The sequence below is a fragment of the Notechis scutatus genome, chromosome 5 (assembly GCF_049901735.1).
Source record: "Notechis scutatus isolate UNSWTSFEM ecotype Mainland chromosome 5, rNotScu1.2, whole genome shotgun sequence".
NCBI classification, from domain to species: domain Eukaryota; kingdom Metazoa; phylum Chordata; class Lepidosauria; order Squamata; family Elapidae; genus Notechis; species Notechis scutatus.
Window position 1 is genome coordinate 97,743,636 of NC_142013.1, and position 17,000 is coordinate 97,760,635.

Genomic DNA, 17,000 nt, shown 5'->3' on the forward strand with positions numbered 1-17,000 from the left:
CTGTTAGGAAATGTTTTTCTTGTGGGGCTAGAGGACATATAGCTAAATTCTGTAAGAAGGGAAAACAACAGAATACTGGTAAACACCAGAAGGCCAAGAAGAATGTTAGTTTAGCTATGTCTAGCAATTCAACTGTAAACAATGATTTGTGGGTTGTTGATAGTGGAGCATCGCAATGCATTACTAAAGATAGAAACAGGTTTGTAAAGATGTCCACAAGTAAACAACATGTATCATTGGCAAATGGATGGAAGATTAAAGCATCAGGTGAAGGTACTGCATATTGTTCTTGTATAAACGAACATTTAACTATGTTATATGTACCTAAACTGAAATTTAATTTGTTATCAGTAAGGGCTTTAGTTAATCTTGGTTATGTAATAACCTTTAGGGGAGATAACTGTATAATAGAGAAAGAGGGTAAAAGTGTTACTGCTACTTTAAAGAATGATTTATGTGTAATACATCAGTGGTCCCCAACTTTTTGTACCAGGGACCGGTTTCAAGCAGAAACATTTTTCAAGGACCGGGGAGAGAATCCGAAGTTTGGTAGTTTGCTTGCAGACGTTTCATTACCTGACTAGGTAACATCTGATGTTGTTACCTAGTCGGGTAATAAAACGTCTGCCAGCAAACCACCAAGTTCAGGGAGCGCCTCGGCTCTGCCTCCTCAGCCCCATCCCTCAGGTGTCTCCCTCCCTCCCTCCCTCCGGTGTCTGCCTCGTTCCTCTCTCAGTCACTCTATCGCTCCTACAGCAGCCCAGGAAGAAACTGCTTCAAAGAAGCCGGGGTGGGGGTGGGGTGGCTTTCTGTCGCCACAGCTTCCCGAGCGCCCGTTTCACCTCACCCCGCCCGCCCGCCCGCTCGCGGTTCAATCCACAGTGCTCCGTTCTACCTGCCTGCCTGCCTGCCTTCTTCGTTTCGGAGCAGCTTCGGCTGATAAAAAGAGGCGAATAGTTATTATTCTCAGCCGAAGCTGCTCCCAAACAACCAGACAGGCAGGCAGGCAGAACGGAGCACTGTGGATTGAACGCGAGCGGCAGGCGGGCGGGTGGGGTGAAACGGGCACCGGGAAGCTGCGGCGACAGGAAAGCCACCCCCGGCTTCTTTGAAGCAGTTTCTTCCTGGGCTGGTGGAGGAGCGAGAAAGCGACTGAGAGAGCTGACCCAGAGAGCAGGACAGGCTTCAGTTGCTTCCTCCCTCCCCTTCTTTCATTTGTGTCCTTGATCCCGATCCCAGCAGCATTCACCGAAGGCGAAGAAAGCCGCCATTTTTTAAATTTTTTTTTCTTTGCGGCCCGGTAAAGAGTGCTCCACGGCCCGGTACCGGTCCGCGGCCCGGTGGTTGGGGACCCCTGTAATACATGATGACCAGTTGAAGATGGCTAACTCAGTTTATAATAATGTTAAGCCACATGATGAATGTATACATTTACTACATAGACGTCTAGGGCACATTAATTTCAAAATGCTCAAACAAACTGTTGAATTGTCAGAGGGAGTAAAATTGAAAACCTGTAGCAAGTATTTACACTGTAATGCTTATAGTCAAGAAAAGAGTAAGGTTACTCCAGCAAACAGACTAAATAGGTTTAAGACCAAAGAACCTTTAAAGGTTGTGTTTGCTGACATAATTGGTCCTAAGAAACCAAGTTTAGGAGGTGCCTGCTATATTTTGAGTATTATGGACCATTACTCAAGATACAGTTTCTGCTATCTTATGAAGAACAAAACAGAAACATTCCAACATTTCTTTATCTGGCTAAGGTTTGCTGAGAGAAAAATGAAAAGTAATTACTTTAGTAACTGATAATGGGACTGAGTTTGTTAACAAAAGATTCCAAACTATGTTAAAATTGGCTGGTGTTGAGCATAAACGTTCTGCACCTTACAGACCACAACATAACTCGTTTATAGAACAAAGAGGGCAAACATTACAAGCCATGGCTCACACTATGTTATCTGATTCAGGTTTACCTGAAACATTGTGGGGTGAAGCCATAATGTGTAGCAACCATGTTTTAAACAATGTAGTTAATACAACAACTGGTGAGTTGCCATTCACTCGTTGGCATGGCAGAAAGCCAAATTTAAGTTACCTACATACATTTGGAGCTCCAGCATGGGTGCATATTCCCTCACAAGTAAGACTGAAAGGGCAACATAGAGCTAAGAAGTTATTTTTTGTGGGTTACGAAGCAAACCATAGATTGTTTAGATTCTGGGATCAAGGCACAGCTCATGGTTACTGCAGTGCTAATGCAAAAAATTTTGAGCACATTGGATGGGATAAACTGGAACAGGAATCCAGCAATGATATTATTATTGACACCCAAATAGTCCCTAAAGATGATATCAGTAAACAACAAATAGCCATTAAAGGTGAAGAACAGGAGGAGGTAGGAGAACAGGCACAGGAGGAGGTAGAAGATCGGGAGCAGGTGGCACAGGAAAGTCTACCAGTAAGCCCTGTATTACCAAGACGTTCAACCCAAGTAACATGACCACCTGATAGATATCAGGCAAGTGTTGTATGCCAAGTGAATACAGTTCCAAGTAATTATAGTGAATTAAAACTGTTTCCTGCTAAGGATCAGGCTGCTTGGCAGAAAGCAATAGATAAGGAATGGAATCTGGAACTGGACCCCCACACACACCCTGTTCTTGGCCTAGCAAGCCTCCCTGGAGCAAAAACAGGGGAAGGTGCTGGACTCCTCCATGCCCCGTTTTCAGCCTAACAAGCCTCCCTGGAGCAAAAACAGAGTGAGGGGGAGGCACCAGACCACGCCCATGGAGACTACCCTACACTTACCTGGAAGCCAGATGGGCCTCGTGGAGACTCCTGGGAGGGGAGGGGTGGGCGGGGCCAGCTGTTCTTCAGAACTACTAATTCACCAAACTGGATGTAAAATTAACATCCGGGTCTCCTGAACCGGCCAGAACCGGTAGAAGTATCCCATCCCTGATTCGAAGTGTTGATTCCTGAAAACATCCATAGGGGCCACAGATTCTAATGAAGCCTCAAAGAGGAACTGGTGCTTTAATTAATATCAAAGAAGTGCTGGGTTTGTTGGAACATACATGTTGGAACATACACACGTCATCTCTATTACTTACTCCCCTCTGCTCAATTCACATCTTCCAGGAATATGGGGAGAGAAGTAGGACAGAGGAAAAGAGATTTGATTTTTAATGCAACTTATTTAATTCCATTCTCTGGAGCCAATTTGTGAATCAAATTCCCATTATTCTCCCAGAAATAAACTTATGTATGGATCAGTTGATCCATTGATCTAGAAACCTTGTTGCCAGTGCTGCTTTTCAAACCATAATGTCCATCTCAATGCATCATTATATATTTTTTAATCTTTAACTTTTTTGACAAAAATACCACTCACTCTATAATTTTAAAACTCAAATGCAGCCCACATAGCAACATGGGTGTAAGAATCACTGGTTTTCTGTGATAGTTGCTTCTATTTAAAGTCAGCTTGGGAAAGTGAGAAGTGTCAATAAAATGTAAAAGCTCCAAATATTGCTTATATTGTCAAGTGCGGAAATATTATTAAAGTTGTTGCAATAACGGGTTAAAGGCTAACAATTTCAAATGCTAATTTCTGACCCTGGTTAAACTCTTAATTGTTTAGGCAGGCAAAATATAATTAGTGCTTTTTTATCAGAGATTACCTTGTGGGTTTTTTGGTGGTTTCTTTTTCTTTTTCTGCACATCCTAACTATCAAAAATATATATTATCCTTCTTGCTCTGCTGATAATGCTCACAGTGTTTCTGTACTTCAACATTTAAATTTGGTAGATCTGTTGACATCTTTGGGTCATTTCAATTTTTGGCAGGCATTAACAGTCAACTGTCAAATTGCATAACTATACAAAATATGTGCCAGCTTTTAGGACAAAGAAGGAAAATTTTCAGCCTAATTGGAAAGTATAACATATTTGAAATCTGGATACAACATAAAGGCCAATGTCTGCATTCTGAAGCAATCATGCTATTTTTAAAATTGTTATTTTATAAAGAAAAATGATAAAAAATTACAACGTTCATGTACAAATCAAAACATAGCCATTTTGTGTAATTAACAACAATTTTAATTTTGTAGGATGCCGATATGTCAAAAGTAAACTTATTTTATATATTAGACACACAATCCCTTCATATCCTAATGACATTTAATCATATGTATATGTTTTCGAATTATATAGTATCCACCTATATAATTTGAAAACATATACATATGATTTTTGTTACAGGTGATTTATAATTCAGGGTTGTGTTCAGAAAGTTCTTTTAAGCAGAACATGATGTGCTTCTACAATCTTTATCTCACCTTCTAGAACCTTTGAGATACCTCAACTTCACTGTGATGAGGTAAATCAGAATTTATGAGATTTAAAGCCAGAAGGGCTGGCTTGAATCATAGTTGATTTTTTTAAAAAATGCTAAAGGTACAGCTGGCCTTAGTTATTACTTCAACTGGACTGATGGAATAAGAGTGTTGATTAATTTTTTTTCCAGTGGCTCACTGTATTGCATGAGTTTATATATTGATTTAATGAAACAAGCACCATAGTTAGTGTTTGTTTTTTGTTCATTCACACTCCCTTTATATATCAGCAGGACACACAGAGAACCATATATCTCTTCAAGGTAAAGATAATCAAAAATTCAGAAAACCCAGTGGGGGCAAATTTTCTTTCATAGAACTATGGCATACAGAGATCTGCTTTGCTTCTGAAATTTACAAATTTAGAATAATCCTAAAATTATCCATCCAGTGAGGAAAAATGCTAAGAAAAAATATTCAGAATAAAGGCCAGTTTACAAAAGAGTTTTAATCAAACAGAATGGTCATATCAACAATGGTCAAATACAGTAACTTTTGAAAGCACAGACAGCTCTTTTGGTTTCAATATGTTCCTTCTTGCACTAATTCTCTTTGCAATGATGTCTGATTTCTTCTAACAGTAGGGGAAAGTAAGAAGTCTTATGCCTCATATTTGTTTTTTACTTCTGTATTCTTCCTTGCTGTTAGTAGAATGCCCAAATCAGTAGTGGCACATAATAGCAGAAAAGCTTTCCAAGGCTTTCCATAAAAATGTCCAAAGCTTCTAACTTTGACAGCTGTTGCTATAGAGATGCAGAGATGCTTAAATATATGCTGGTGGGCTCATCAGTTCTTATATGATCTGGATTTAAACCTGATACTCCAAGGTAGTCTGTCTATAATGATATGCCTGGTTCCATCTGACTCTGTGGAAGAATATATAAATTCTTGAAATACAACAGATACCATTACAATATTATATTGAACTGAGCTCAGTGTGTCGACTAGACTAGAAATTATAATCTATTGCCATGGTTTCTAAGATTAGAAGAAGATTTAGCTTTCTTTCCCTGAGCTACCACATTATCGGGGGTGAAATAGACACTGAGACAGAATCCATACATAATCTTGGGTTTTGTAGCATTTTAAAAAAAATATTGAATGTTCAGTGGCTGAAGTCCAGAAACACTTCTATTTTGTTTGAAAATATGTATTTTAAGATTCCAAAAAAAGAACCTCCAGAAAAGCAAAATATTGTGCTTAAACACCACACATTTACACACACTGAATGTGCATCAATTCAGCAATTAATCTGCATAGAGATTGGTTTTGTAAACAAACTATGACAATTGTATGTATCCTTAACCTTATGTAAGAAAAACTGGATTAGTGTATTCACAGAAAATGTATTAGATGTGATGCTTCGATATCCCTTTTGCTACACTCTGAAGTACAAATCATATTCCTTATTTTTGGGGTGCCTGCCATTTTGGAACCTGGATAATGATCAGATTGAAAGTGAATCCATACAGCCAAATTAGGGGAAAAAATCATACATTATTTCACCGTACACCATACAAATTATCTCTTGAAACTGAAACCGAGGTCTAATCATCATGACCAGCTCCATCCTGTGAAATACAGACCAAATACCATTTCTTGAAGGCATAAAATATAACATTGTCCTGTCTATGCTCTCAGCCCACCAAGAAGATAATTTATACCTATTTTTTTCTGTCATGTGTTAAAGGCAGTGTTTTGTATCATGTGTTAAAAGCAGTTACAGTTATTGGTTACTCCACTCCATGACCATTTTTTAATAAATTCACAAATAGAATGGTTAAAAAAAGTGTTTTTCTCCCTGTCTCTACAAATTCACTGCTGATATAGTCAACTTATCCATCTGTAGAAATTCACTGATGATATAGACTTAATGAAAGGATGGGCTTATTGTTGTTATTGCTGAAACTGATAAGAGGGAGGCAAACTATTTTCCAAAGCTCCAGAAAACAAGACAAGAACCAATGGATGGAAACTAATCAAGGAAAGAAGCAACCTAGAACCAAGGAGAAACTTCCTAACAGTGAGAACAATCAATCAGTGGGATGGTTGCCTTCAGAAGTTGGAGCATGAAGAGACTGGACAGCCGCTTGTCTGAAATGGCTTGAGCAGGGGGTTAGATTAGAAGGCCTCAAAGGTCCCTTCCAACTCTATTAATCTATGTTCTATTTGCCTTTTTCAAGTTCAAGGGAGAAGAAAAACATTACAATGGAAATGTTTTCTTTCTTTTCTGTGGCAAACACAATCTGTAGACAACATGAAATAGCCAAAGGTGAGAAAGAGGCTGAAATGCAAACACTGGTTTCATTTCCAACCTGTTTTACACATGAGACTCCTATAGGCAAAGCCTATAGTGCAGAAAAACCCATAACTGAAGAGAAGATTGTGATATGGCATAGAGGGCTTTTCTTTCACTGAATACATATCAAATTTTGCTTTGTGTAAAATAGATTTTGGAATTAAATATTTAGTTCAATGAACAGGTCATTGAGCAGAATCCAATGTCAGTGTAATGATTTAAGAATCAGTGTTTAAATTTCTCCCCGTTGAGCAGTTATGTGAATAAATTTCAGGCTTTCTGAATAAATAGAAGAATTTGAAATATACACTTTGCATTTGGAGAGTGTTATGGCACAGTTCACATCTCAGAAATGTATAAAAATAAATCTATAATTGTCTGCAGAATGGTACAAAATCCATCTTTCAGGAAAAGAAAAATGTGCCCATTCAGAAAATAATGAAAATGCATAGGAAGAAATATTTGTAAACATGCATACAAATGTTAATTGCAATATGCCCTTGTCCATTGTTTGTGTTTGGAATCTTGATAAAGCTGATAAATTAAAAGGAAATGTAGAAAGATGAAGATTTGAATTCAAATGCATTCATAATGTCTCTGTGATTCTTGATGCCACCAACATGTAGTCACTTCATTAAAAGAGGGCTTTGTATTAGTTTTCTTTTCCTAATTCTTTGCCACATTTCCTTTCCTTTCATTTGTTTTTAAATTTACAGACAGAACTCCAGCAGAGGTATGAAATGTCTTCTTGATCAAGGGATCTGACAGAGCAAGGAAAACATCAACGTTATTTAAATACCTGACATTGACAACCTGTATATACCCTGTATCACTTATATAAAACCAAGTGACCTCAAATATAAATAAAGCACCAGCTTATCAAGGTTTTTTTTTTCAGACATAGGAACTAAAATGGTTTAAAACTCAATGAGTGTATTAGATAAGCAATTCACATCTTTCCCTTTGGGAACATTAAGTATATACAACAATTCGTAACATGCAGAACTGCAGAAACTTAAAAACAAAAATAAATGTGTCAAAAAATGTAACATTTCTGAAAAAAAATCTATCCTTATACTAGAAGCAAGGTATAGTTGTTTAATTAAGATTCTAGCGCACACACCAGGAATTGGTATGATTTAATTAGTGGAACTGATACATCATCTGGAGAGTCAAAAAAGCAACAACCCACCTCTCTACTTATGCTAGAATTGATTTTCATTATACAGATCTCACAGTTACAAAATAACATTCACAATAACAACACAATTTTTGTTCATGGCTTCTAAGTGTTATATTTCATCGCTTATGTCTAAAGCCTAGGCAAAACAGTATATTCATCACATACTTTGATTTTGTGACCACAGCCTACAAAAGTTTTGTATTTATAGACACAAAACAGGCAAATGTTTATCTTTTTAAGCAGTTAAAGAACAATATAGATTTCCATGGCAAATAAACAAAGACAGTCCAAACCACTCAAAAGGATTAAGAAATGAGTAGAATTTCTAGATTTGTGGCTATACTGCAAATTACTTTCTCAAAGAAACCCCCAAGCATCATGTCCCCCTTCATGTTTTCATTATATTGTCCTTGGTAATGACATTCAAAGTCTAGTACATCCTGGTAAAAGCAGTCGCCTTGCTCCTCTTGAGTAAGCACTCATGTGCTCCTTGAATTTGTCAAGACGAGCATCAAGGATTATGGACTTTGAGGGACATTCTGCATCCCATTTTGGCATAGTTCTTTATGAGAGTCTGAACTATCTGCTCATAGTTATTTTAGCTTTGTGATTGCCCAGAAAGCTGTGAATCACTGCAACAAAACTATTCCAAGCAACTTTCACCACTCTGTTCAGTTTCTTGGCAAATTCATCACACTCTATCATCTTCTATGGTCCAATGAACATAACCAGCTTTAACCTTTGTTTTTTTGGAAAGACATCTTGGAGGTTCTTAAAAGCTGCTGGCTCCTTGGCTAGAACTGTGATAAATTGTTTGATGAGGCCTAACTCGATGTGCAGTGGTGGCATCAGCACCTTCCAACAGTCTACTGACTTTATGCTGCTTCCAACAGTTCTGACTTTATGCTGCTCTTCCCTAGGAGAACTCAAGTCTGCTATGGCCAGTCCCTTGGGTGATAGTGCACCATAGTGTCCTGGCTGTCCCAGAGGCAAAGAAAAGAAGGAAAGTTCATGAAAGTGCCTTAGATCACCAGGAACGACACCATTTTGAAATCCTCAATGACTTCCCAGCTATAGTCATCATATTTCAAGGCACTCCACAATATTTTGACACTGGTATAGACAGACCCCTTTGAGGTGCACAGAGTGAGCCATTGGGAGAGAAGGGTACTTGTTCTCATTATGCAGCAACATGGCTTTGAGGCTCCTGGATGACCTGTCTAAGAATAGGCATTATTCACTTGGGGTAGTGGTGATTCCTATAGCCTCAAATAGACCGGCCACATTGTTGCAGAAGCACAACCCATCTTGCTGACTGAAGAAGTTGGAAAAATGTTGGCTTTCTCTGATCTGTGACTTGCACATTTTTCTCCAACAAGTTCCACTCCTTGAACCTAGATGTCAGTTCAGCATGGGACTTGATAAAACCAGGGTCTCCAATCAGATTGTTGAGGTCTTTCTGATTGGAGTAGTATGGCTTTTTCTCTTCAGCCCCATCAGTGAAATCGTATTTTGTATCTGCAATATCTTTCTCAATGTCTGACTTGTTTTCCTCTCCTGAACATGGCTGATCCCTCTCAGGAGGGATATGAGAATGGGGAACTCAAGGCAGTGTGGTACCGGAGCGATGGGTGAAGAAATGTCTGGATATATGAAAGGAGGCAGGCTCTTGTCATTTTGGCATTTGCAAGGGTCCACCATATAGAAATAACAGTTTCTTGAGGGGTCAGCCAGTTCCCGTCAAATTCTTGGGATAGAAAACTTCATATCTCTCTTTTCTCCCTTGTACCAGCCTGTAAACATAGCCAAAATATATAAATTTAAAAAAAAAAAACAATTTCACACATTACCTAATATCGTGCAAGATATTACTATACGACATAAAATATATATTGTATTTTCCTAGAAGACTGAAAATAGTGATTTTTTAAAAAAAATTCAACTCTTTTAAACTGTAATAAATCACTGAAATTCTATCTAGTGAGCAGCAGTTGTTCATCTTACCTTCAAGAGTTTTGTTACCTTGTTCACATATGAAATGACATGGCCAGGGCTTGTCTTCATCCCCAACAGGTATGCTGAAGTATGCTTTGTAGGCCTCACACATCTTAACTGAGGCTTTCACCAAGTACTTTTTCACTCTTGTCTTGATAAATTGTCCACACACATAGCAAAATGCATCTGCTGGAAGCAAGCAATCACTTGATGCTATCTAAATAAAATATTGCTATTCACTAGTCTCTTACTCAGCAATTAGATAAACTAAAATGTTGGTTTAAGGCACCTGTATTTTGATAATTGAATGAATACTACAGGATAGTCCCAGAAAGTTCTAAAAAAACTCCAGAAAGATCTTTTTTAGCAAATTCTAGAAACCTCTGGACAATTCTCACAGTTTCAGAATATTCTGGAAGTCTACTCAACTTTTAATGTGAATTGAGAATGTTCTCGAATACAAGTAAACTTTAAAAATATCACTGTCCACAGAAGCAAAGGGGTTGTTTTTGGAACAATATCTTTTTTCTATTGATTTTAACATAAGGTATTGGGAAAACACATTTTGTACCCAGGAACAAAAACTAAATTGAAATTTGTTTACATAGTGCTTGGATTATATATTTATGTCAGAATTCACAGTAATATTTTATTCATACTCAAAATAAATTGCATTAAGAATTTAATAAATGTTTTTATTGATTAATTGTGCTTCCAATACTTTCTCCTGCAAAGAGTGATGATCTAGTTTACAAGAGCAGTAAAAACTAGATATTTTTTTTTAAAAAAAGAATTACATTATTTATTTAAAAACACAAGCAAACAGAAACTCTATGATAATAAAGGAAAGGAAAAGGTGAGAAACAAAATCTATGTCCCTTCCATTCACTTATTTTTCCTGTCACTCCTCCCCTTATTCCTTACATTTATCCCTAAATATTGTTACATCTCTATCTTTATTGACCTAAATCTTTTAGACCAGGGCTTTCAAACTCTTGGTCCATGGACTGGCCATTCTCACGCCCAGTTTAGCAGAAATACATCACAGGACACCATCATGACAAAGTGAGTTTGACACCACTGCTCTAGAGACATTTCCTGAATACATGGGGAAGGAGGTTGTGGACAGTTAGGTCAGTCCTTAGCTTTCAGCTGGAAATTTCTACTGACAGTTGCTTTAGTAAGAGTAGAAATCTGTGTGCAGCAAGGAATTCTGCTTTATTCGCATCTCACTTCATTTACAGAAGGATGACTAGTGCACTCCTCTTTCATCTACCAACCTTGACCCAAACTCACTCACCCGCCTGTTGTGCCTATGGCAGGAGTAGAACTCATCATTCCTATTGCAGGAATAGAATTCACCTCTCTTGGTTTTTGGCCAAAAGTCAACCAGCCAACTTTCCTGTGTATTGCTGGACTAGAACTCACCGTCTACTGGAGATATGACCAAAGTCACTTAGATGCCTGTCATCCGTATGGTAGGCGTAGAACTCAATGTCAGTTGCTTATAGGTACAAAGACATTCTACTGCCTGTCATGCACATTGAAGGATTAGCACTCAAGGTCTACTGGTGATCTGTCCAAAGTCACCCAGGCACCAGTTGTGCGCAGTGGTGGGATTCCACATTTTTTCCAACTGTGAGAGTGTGAAGCACTCAAAAACCACCCTCTGGGTCACCACTAGTGAGGAGAGCTGTTTTTAGCTCAGCTGAGGTGCAGCAATCTGCTCTGCCACGTGAATCAGCTGAGCTAAAAAAATAAGGGAACATAGGACAGGAAAGGCCAGGAAAGGCAGGTGGGTGGGACCAGCCAGAGATGGTATTTACTGGTTCTCTGAACTACTCAAACTTTTCGCTACCGGTACACCAGAACCGGCCTGAACCAGCTGAATACCACCTCTGGTTGTGCGTATTTGCAGGAGTAGAATTCATGTTTGCTGATGATTGTCCCAAAATCACTAAGTGCCAGACATGTTACTTGCAGGTCTAGAACACATGGAGGAGAGCTTCTTGGTCCAAAGTGGCACAACATGCCTATCATGCATTTTGAAGAATTAAAACATAAAAAGCATATTGAAGGACTACAAATTACCATCTCTTGGTGACTGACCCAATGTCATTCAGCTACATATCATGCATATTGCAGGAGTGATTGACTCAAACTCACTTAGCTGCCTGTCAAACCTATTGTAGAAATAGAAATAGCCATCTCATGCTTATTGACCCAAAGTCACTCAGCCAGCTGTAATTCATATTGCAGGAGTAAAACTCACATTTGTTCAAAGAATTCAGCCAGCTTTCATGCATATGGCAGAGTAGAACTCACATTCTCATGTTGATTGAACCTGTCACTTATCCACCAATCCTGCTTATGGCAGCAGTAGAAATCACTATACCTGTTGAAAGAATACAAGTCAGTTGGTTATTGGCCCAAAGCTATTCAGCCATCTGACATGTGCATTGCAGAATTAAAACACACCTGATCCTGGAGATCTGCCCAAAGTGAATCATATACCTGTAGTGTGCATTACAGTAGAACTCAGAATGCTAATTGCAGGAACTGAAGTCCCCATCCCTTGGTTAGTAGCCCAAACTCACTCAAATGGTTATCATATTGCAAGACTAAAACTCACCTTCTCTGGTTATTTAACTCAATCACCTATCCAAAAGTCATGCTTATCGCAGTTATAGAATTCATCATACCTATTGTAGGAATAGAAATAAAAATCTCTTGGTTATCAGTACAAAGTCACTCAACAAACTATCATGTGGACCCCAGGAGTAAAATTCACTTTTTCCTTGTGATTTGTACAAATTCAGGGAAAGAAATAACAATATCCTGGTCATTGGCTCAAAGTCACTCAACCAACTATTGTCCTTACCGCAGGAGGTAAACTCACCTATTCCTTGTGATTTGTACAATGTAATTCAGGCAGTGTTCCTAAGTATTGTAGAAAAGAAGTCACCTTCTGTTGATTTATTCGGTCTTGTCTCCTCCAGGCTTAATTATCGTAGCAGTAGAACTCATCATGCCTACTGCAGAAATAGAAATAAAAATATCTTGGTTATTGGCCCTAAGCAATTCAACCAACTATCGTCCGTACTCCAAGAGTAAAACTCACCTTTTCCTTGTGATTTGTACAAAATCATTAAGGCGGTTTTCCTGAGTATTGTAGAATAGAAGTCACCTTATCCTGTTGATTTACTTGGTCATGTATCCTCCAATTGGGTTTCCGTAGCTGTAGAACTCATCATGCCTACTGCAGAAATAGATATAAAAATATCTTGGTAATTGGCCCGAAGTCACTCAATCAATTATTGCCCATACCCCAGTAATAAAACAAACCTTTTCCTGGTGATTTGTACAAAATCATTAAGGCAGTTTTCCTGAGTATTGTACAATAGAACTCACCTTCTGTTGTTGATTTACTCGGTCTCAAATCCTCCAGTGATGCAAACCGTAGATGTAGAATACATCATGCCTACTGCTGAAATTGAAATAAAAATCTCATGGTCATTGGCCCAAAGTCACTCAACCAACTACCATCCGAACCTAGGACCAAAACTCACCTTTTTCATGTGATTTGCACAAAGCTAATAAGGCATTTTTCATTAGTATTAAAGAAGAGAACTCACCTTCTTCTGTTGATTTACTCGGTCATGAATCCTCCAGTTATGCTAAAAGAAGGTGTAGAACCCATCATGCCTACTGCAGGAATAGAAATAAAAATCTGTTGCCCATTAGCCCAAAGTCAGTTAACCAACTATTGTCCACAACAAAGGAGGAAAGTTCACCTTTTCCTTGTGATTTTTACAAAGTAATTCAGGCAACTTTCTGAGTATTATGGAATAGAACTCACCTTCATCTGTAGATTTACACAATCAAATATTCACCAGTCATGCTTACTGTAACTGTAGAACTCATCATGCCTACTCCAGGAACAGAAATAAAAATATATTCGTTATTGGCCCAAAATCACTCAACCAACTATTGTCCGGACCGCAGGAATAAAACTCACCTTTTCCAAGTGATTGGTACAAAGTCATTAGGGAAACTTTCCTGAGTGATGAAAGCCATAGGTGTAGAAGTCACCATACCTACTGCAGAAATTGAAATAAAAATCTCTTGGTTCTTGGCCCAAATTCGCCAAGTATCTGGCCCAAACATTGTCCTCAACACAGGAGGAAGATTACCATTTTGGTACAAAACCTTTCAGGCAGATTTCTTGAATATTGCAGAAAAGAACTCACCTTCTTCTCTTGATTTATTCAGTCACATATTCTCCAGTCAGATTAATTGCAGATATAGAACTCACCATGCCTACTGCAGGAACAGAAATAAAAATCTTTTGGTTATTGGTCCAAATTCGCTCAACCATTACCCGGACCCCAGGAATGAAATTCACTTTTTCCTTCTGATTACTACAAAGACATTCAGGAAGTTTCCTTGAATATTGCAGAGAAGAACTCACCTTCCCATGATCATTGGTTCGGTCTTGAATCCTCCAGACATGATTATCATAGGAGTAGAACACATGATGCCTATTGCACAAATAAAGATAAAAATGTGTTAGTTCTTGGGCCAAAGCCACTGAACCAACTATCATGCGGACTCCATGAATAGAACTCACCTTTCCCTTGAGATTTGTAAAAAGTCATTCAGAAACTTTTCCTGAGTATTGTGGAATGGAACACACCTTATTGTTTAGATTTATTCAGTCACATATGCTCCAGTCATGCTTACTGTAGATGTAGAACTCATCATGCCTACTGCAGGAACAGAAATAAAAATCTCTTGGTTATAGGCCCATTATCACTCAACCAACTACCGTCCAGACCCCAGGAATAAAACTCACCTTTTCCTTGAGATTTGTAAAAAGTCATTCAGGAAACTTTCCTGAGTATTGTGGAATAGACTCACCTCTTCTTGTTGATTCGGTACCATATCCTGAAGAAACACTTACCAGTAGGTTCAGAAGTCACCATACATACTGCAGGAAGAGAAATATAAATGTCTGAGTTCTGGGCCCAAAGTTGCTCAACCAACTATTGTCCTTAAATCAGGAGCAAAAGTAACCTACTTTTCCTGATTGTACAATAGAAATCACCTTCTACTCTTCATTTATTTGGTCACATATTTCACAGTCACAATTATTGCAGATGTAGAACTCATCATGCCTACTGTAGGAAAAGAAATAAATAAAAATCTCTTGGTTATTGGTCCAAAATCATTCAACCAACTATCCCAGTAATAAAACTCACCTTTTCCTTGTGATTCCTAAAAAAGTCATTCATGCAGCTTTACAGAGTATTGCGAAATAGAACTCACCTTTTCCTGTTGATTGACTCGGTCCCGTATCCTGAAGAAACACCGTAGGTGTAGAATTTGTCATGCCTACTGCAGGAACAGAAATAAATATGTCTTGGGTATTGACTGAAAATCCCTCAACAAGCTATCTTCTGGACCCCAGGAATAATACTCACCTTTTCCTTGTGATTCCTACAAAGTCATTCATGCAGCTTTACAGAGTATTGTGAAATAGAACTCACCTTTTCCTGTTGATTGACTAGGACCCGTATCCTGAAGAAACACTTACCATAGGTGTAGAAGTCGTGCCTACTGCAGGAGCAGAAATGAATATCTCGTGAGTATTGGCCGAAAATCACTCAACCAGCTATCTTCTGGACCCCAGGAATAAAACTCACCTTTTCCTTGTGATTCCTAAAAAATCATTCACACAGCTTTCCAGGGTATTGTGAAATAGAACTCACCTTCTCCTGTTGTTTGAGTCAGTTCCAAAGAAACACCATAGGTGTGGAAGTCATCATGCCTACTGCAGGAACAGAAATAAAAGTCTCTTAGTTCCAGACCCAAAGTCGCTCAACCAACTACTGTCCTCAACACAGGAGGAAAATAACCTAGTTTTCCTGAGTATTGCAAAATAGAACTTACTTTTTCCTCTTTATTTATTTGGTCACATGTTCTCCAGTCATGCTTATTGGAAATTTAGAACTCATCATGCTATTGCAGGAACAGAAATAAAAATCTCTTGGTTATTGCCCCAAAATCACTCAACCAACTATTGTCCAGACCCCAGGAATAAAACTCACCTTTTCCATGTGATTTCTACAAAGTCATTCACACAGCTTTCTTAGTATTGTGGAATAGAACTCACCTTCTCCTCTTGATTGACTCAGTAAAGTATCCTGAAGAAACACTTATCGTAGGTGTGGAAGTCATCATATCTACTGCAGGAATAAAAATAAAAATCTCTTGGCCCTTGCCCACAGTCACTCAACCAACTATTGTCTTCAACACAGGAGGAACATTCATCTTTCCTTTGTGATTTGTACTAAGTAATGCAGGCAGTTTTCCTGAGTATTGGAGAATAGAACTCACCTCGTCCTCTTCATTTATTTGATCATGTATTTTCCAGTCATGCTTATTGCAGATGTACAACTCATCATGCCTACTCCAGGAACAGAAATAAAAATGTTTTGGTTATTGGATCAAAGTTACTCAACCAGCTATCTTCCGGACCCCAGGAATAAAACTCACCTTTTCCTTGTGATTCCTACAAAGTCATTCATGCAGCTTTACAGAGTATTGCGAAATAGAACTCACCTTCTCCTGTTGACTGAGTCGGTCCCGTATCCAGAAGAAACACTTACGATAGGTGTAGAAGTCATCATGCCTACTGCAGGAACAGAAATAAAAATCTCTTAGTTCTGGGCCCAAAGTCAATCAACCAACTACTGTCCTCAACACAGGAGGAAAAGTAACCAAGTTTTCCTGAGTATTGGAGAAACCTCACCTTTTCCGCTTGATTTATTCAGTCATGTATTCTCCAATCACGCTTATTGGAGATGTAGAACTCATCATGCCTACTCCAGGAACAGAAATACAAATGTCTTGGTTAAAGGCCCATAATCACTCAACAAACTATGGTCCAGACCCCAGGAATAATACTCACCTTTTCCTTGTGATTCCTAATTCATGCAGCTTTCCGGAGCATTGTGAAATAGAACTCACCTTTTCCTGTTGATTGACTAGGACCCGTATCCTGAAGAAACACTTACCATAGGTGTAGAAGTCGTGCCTACTTCAGGAACAGAAATGA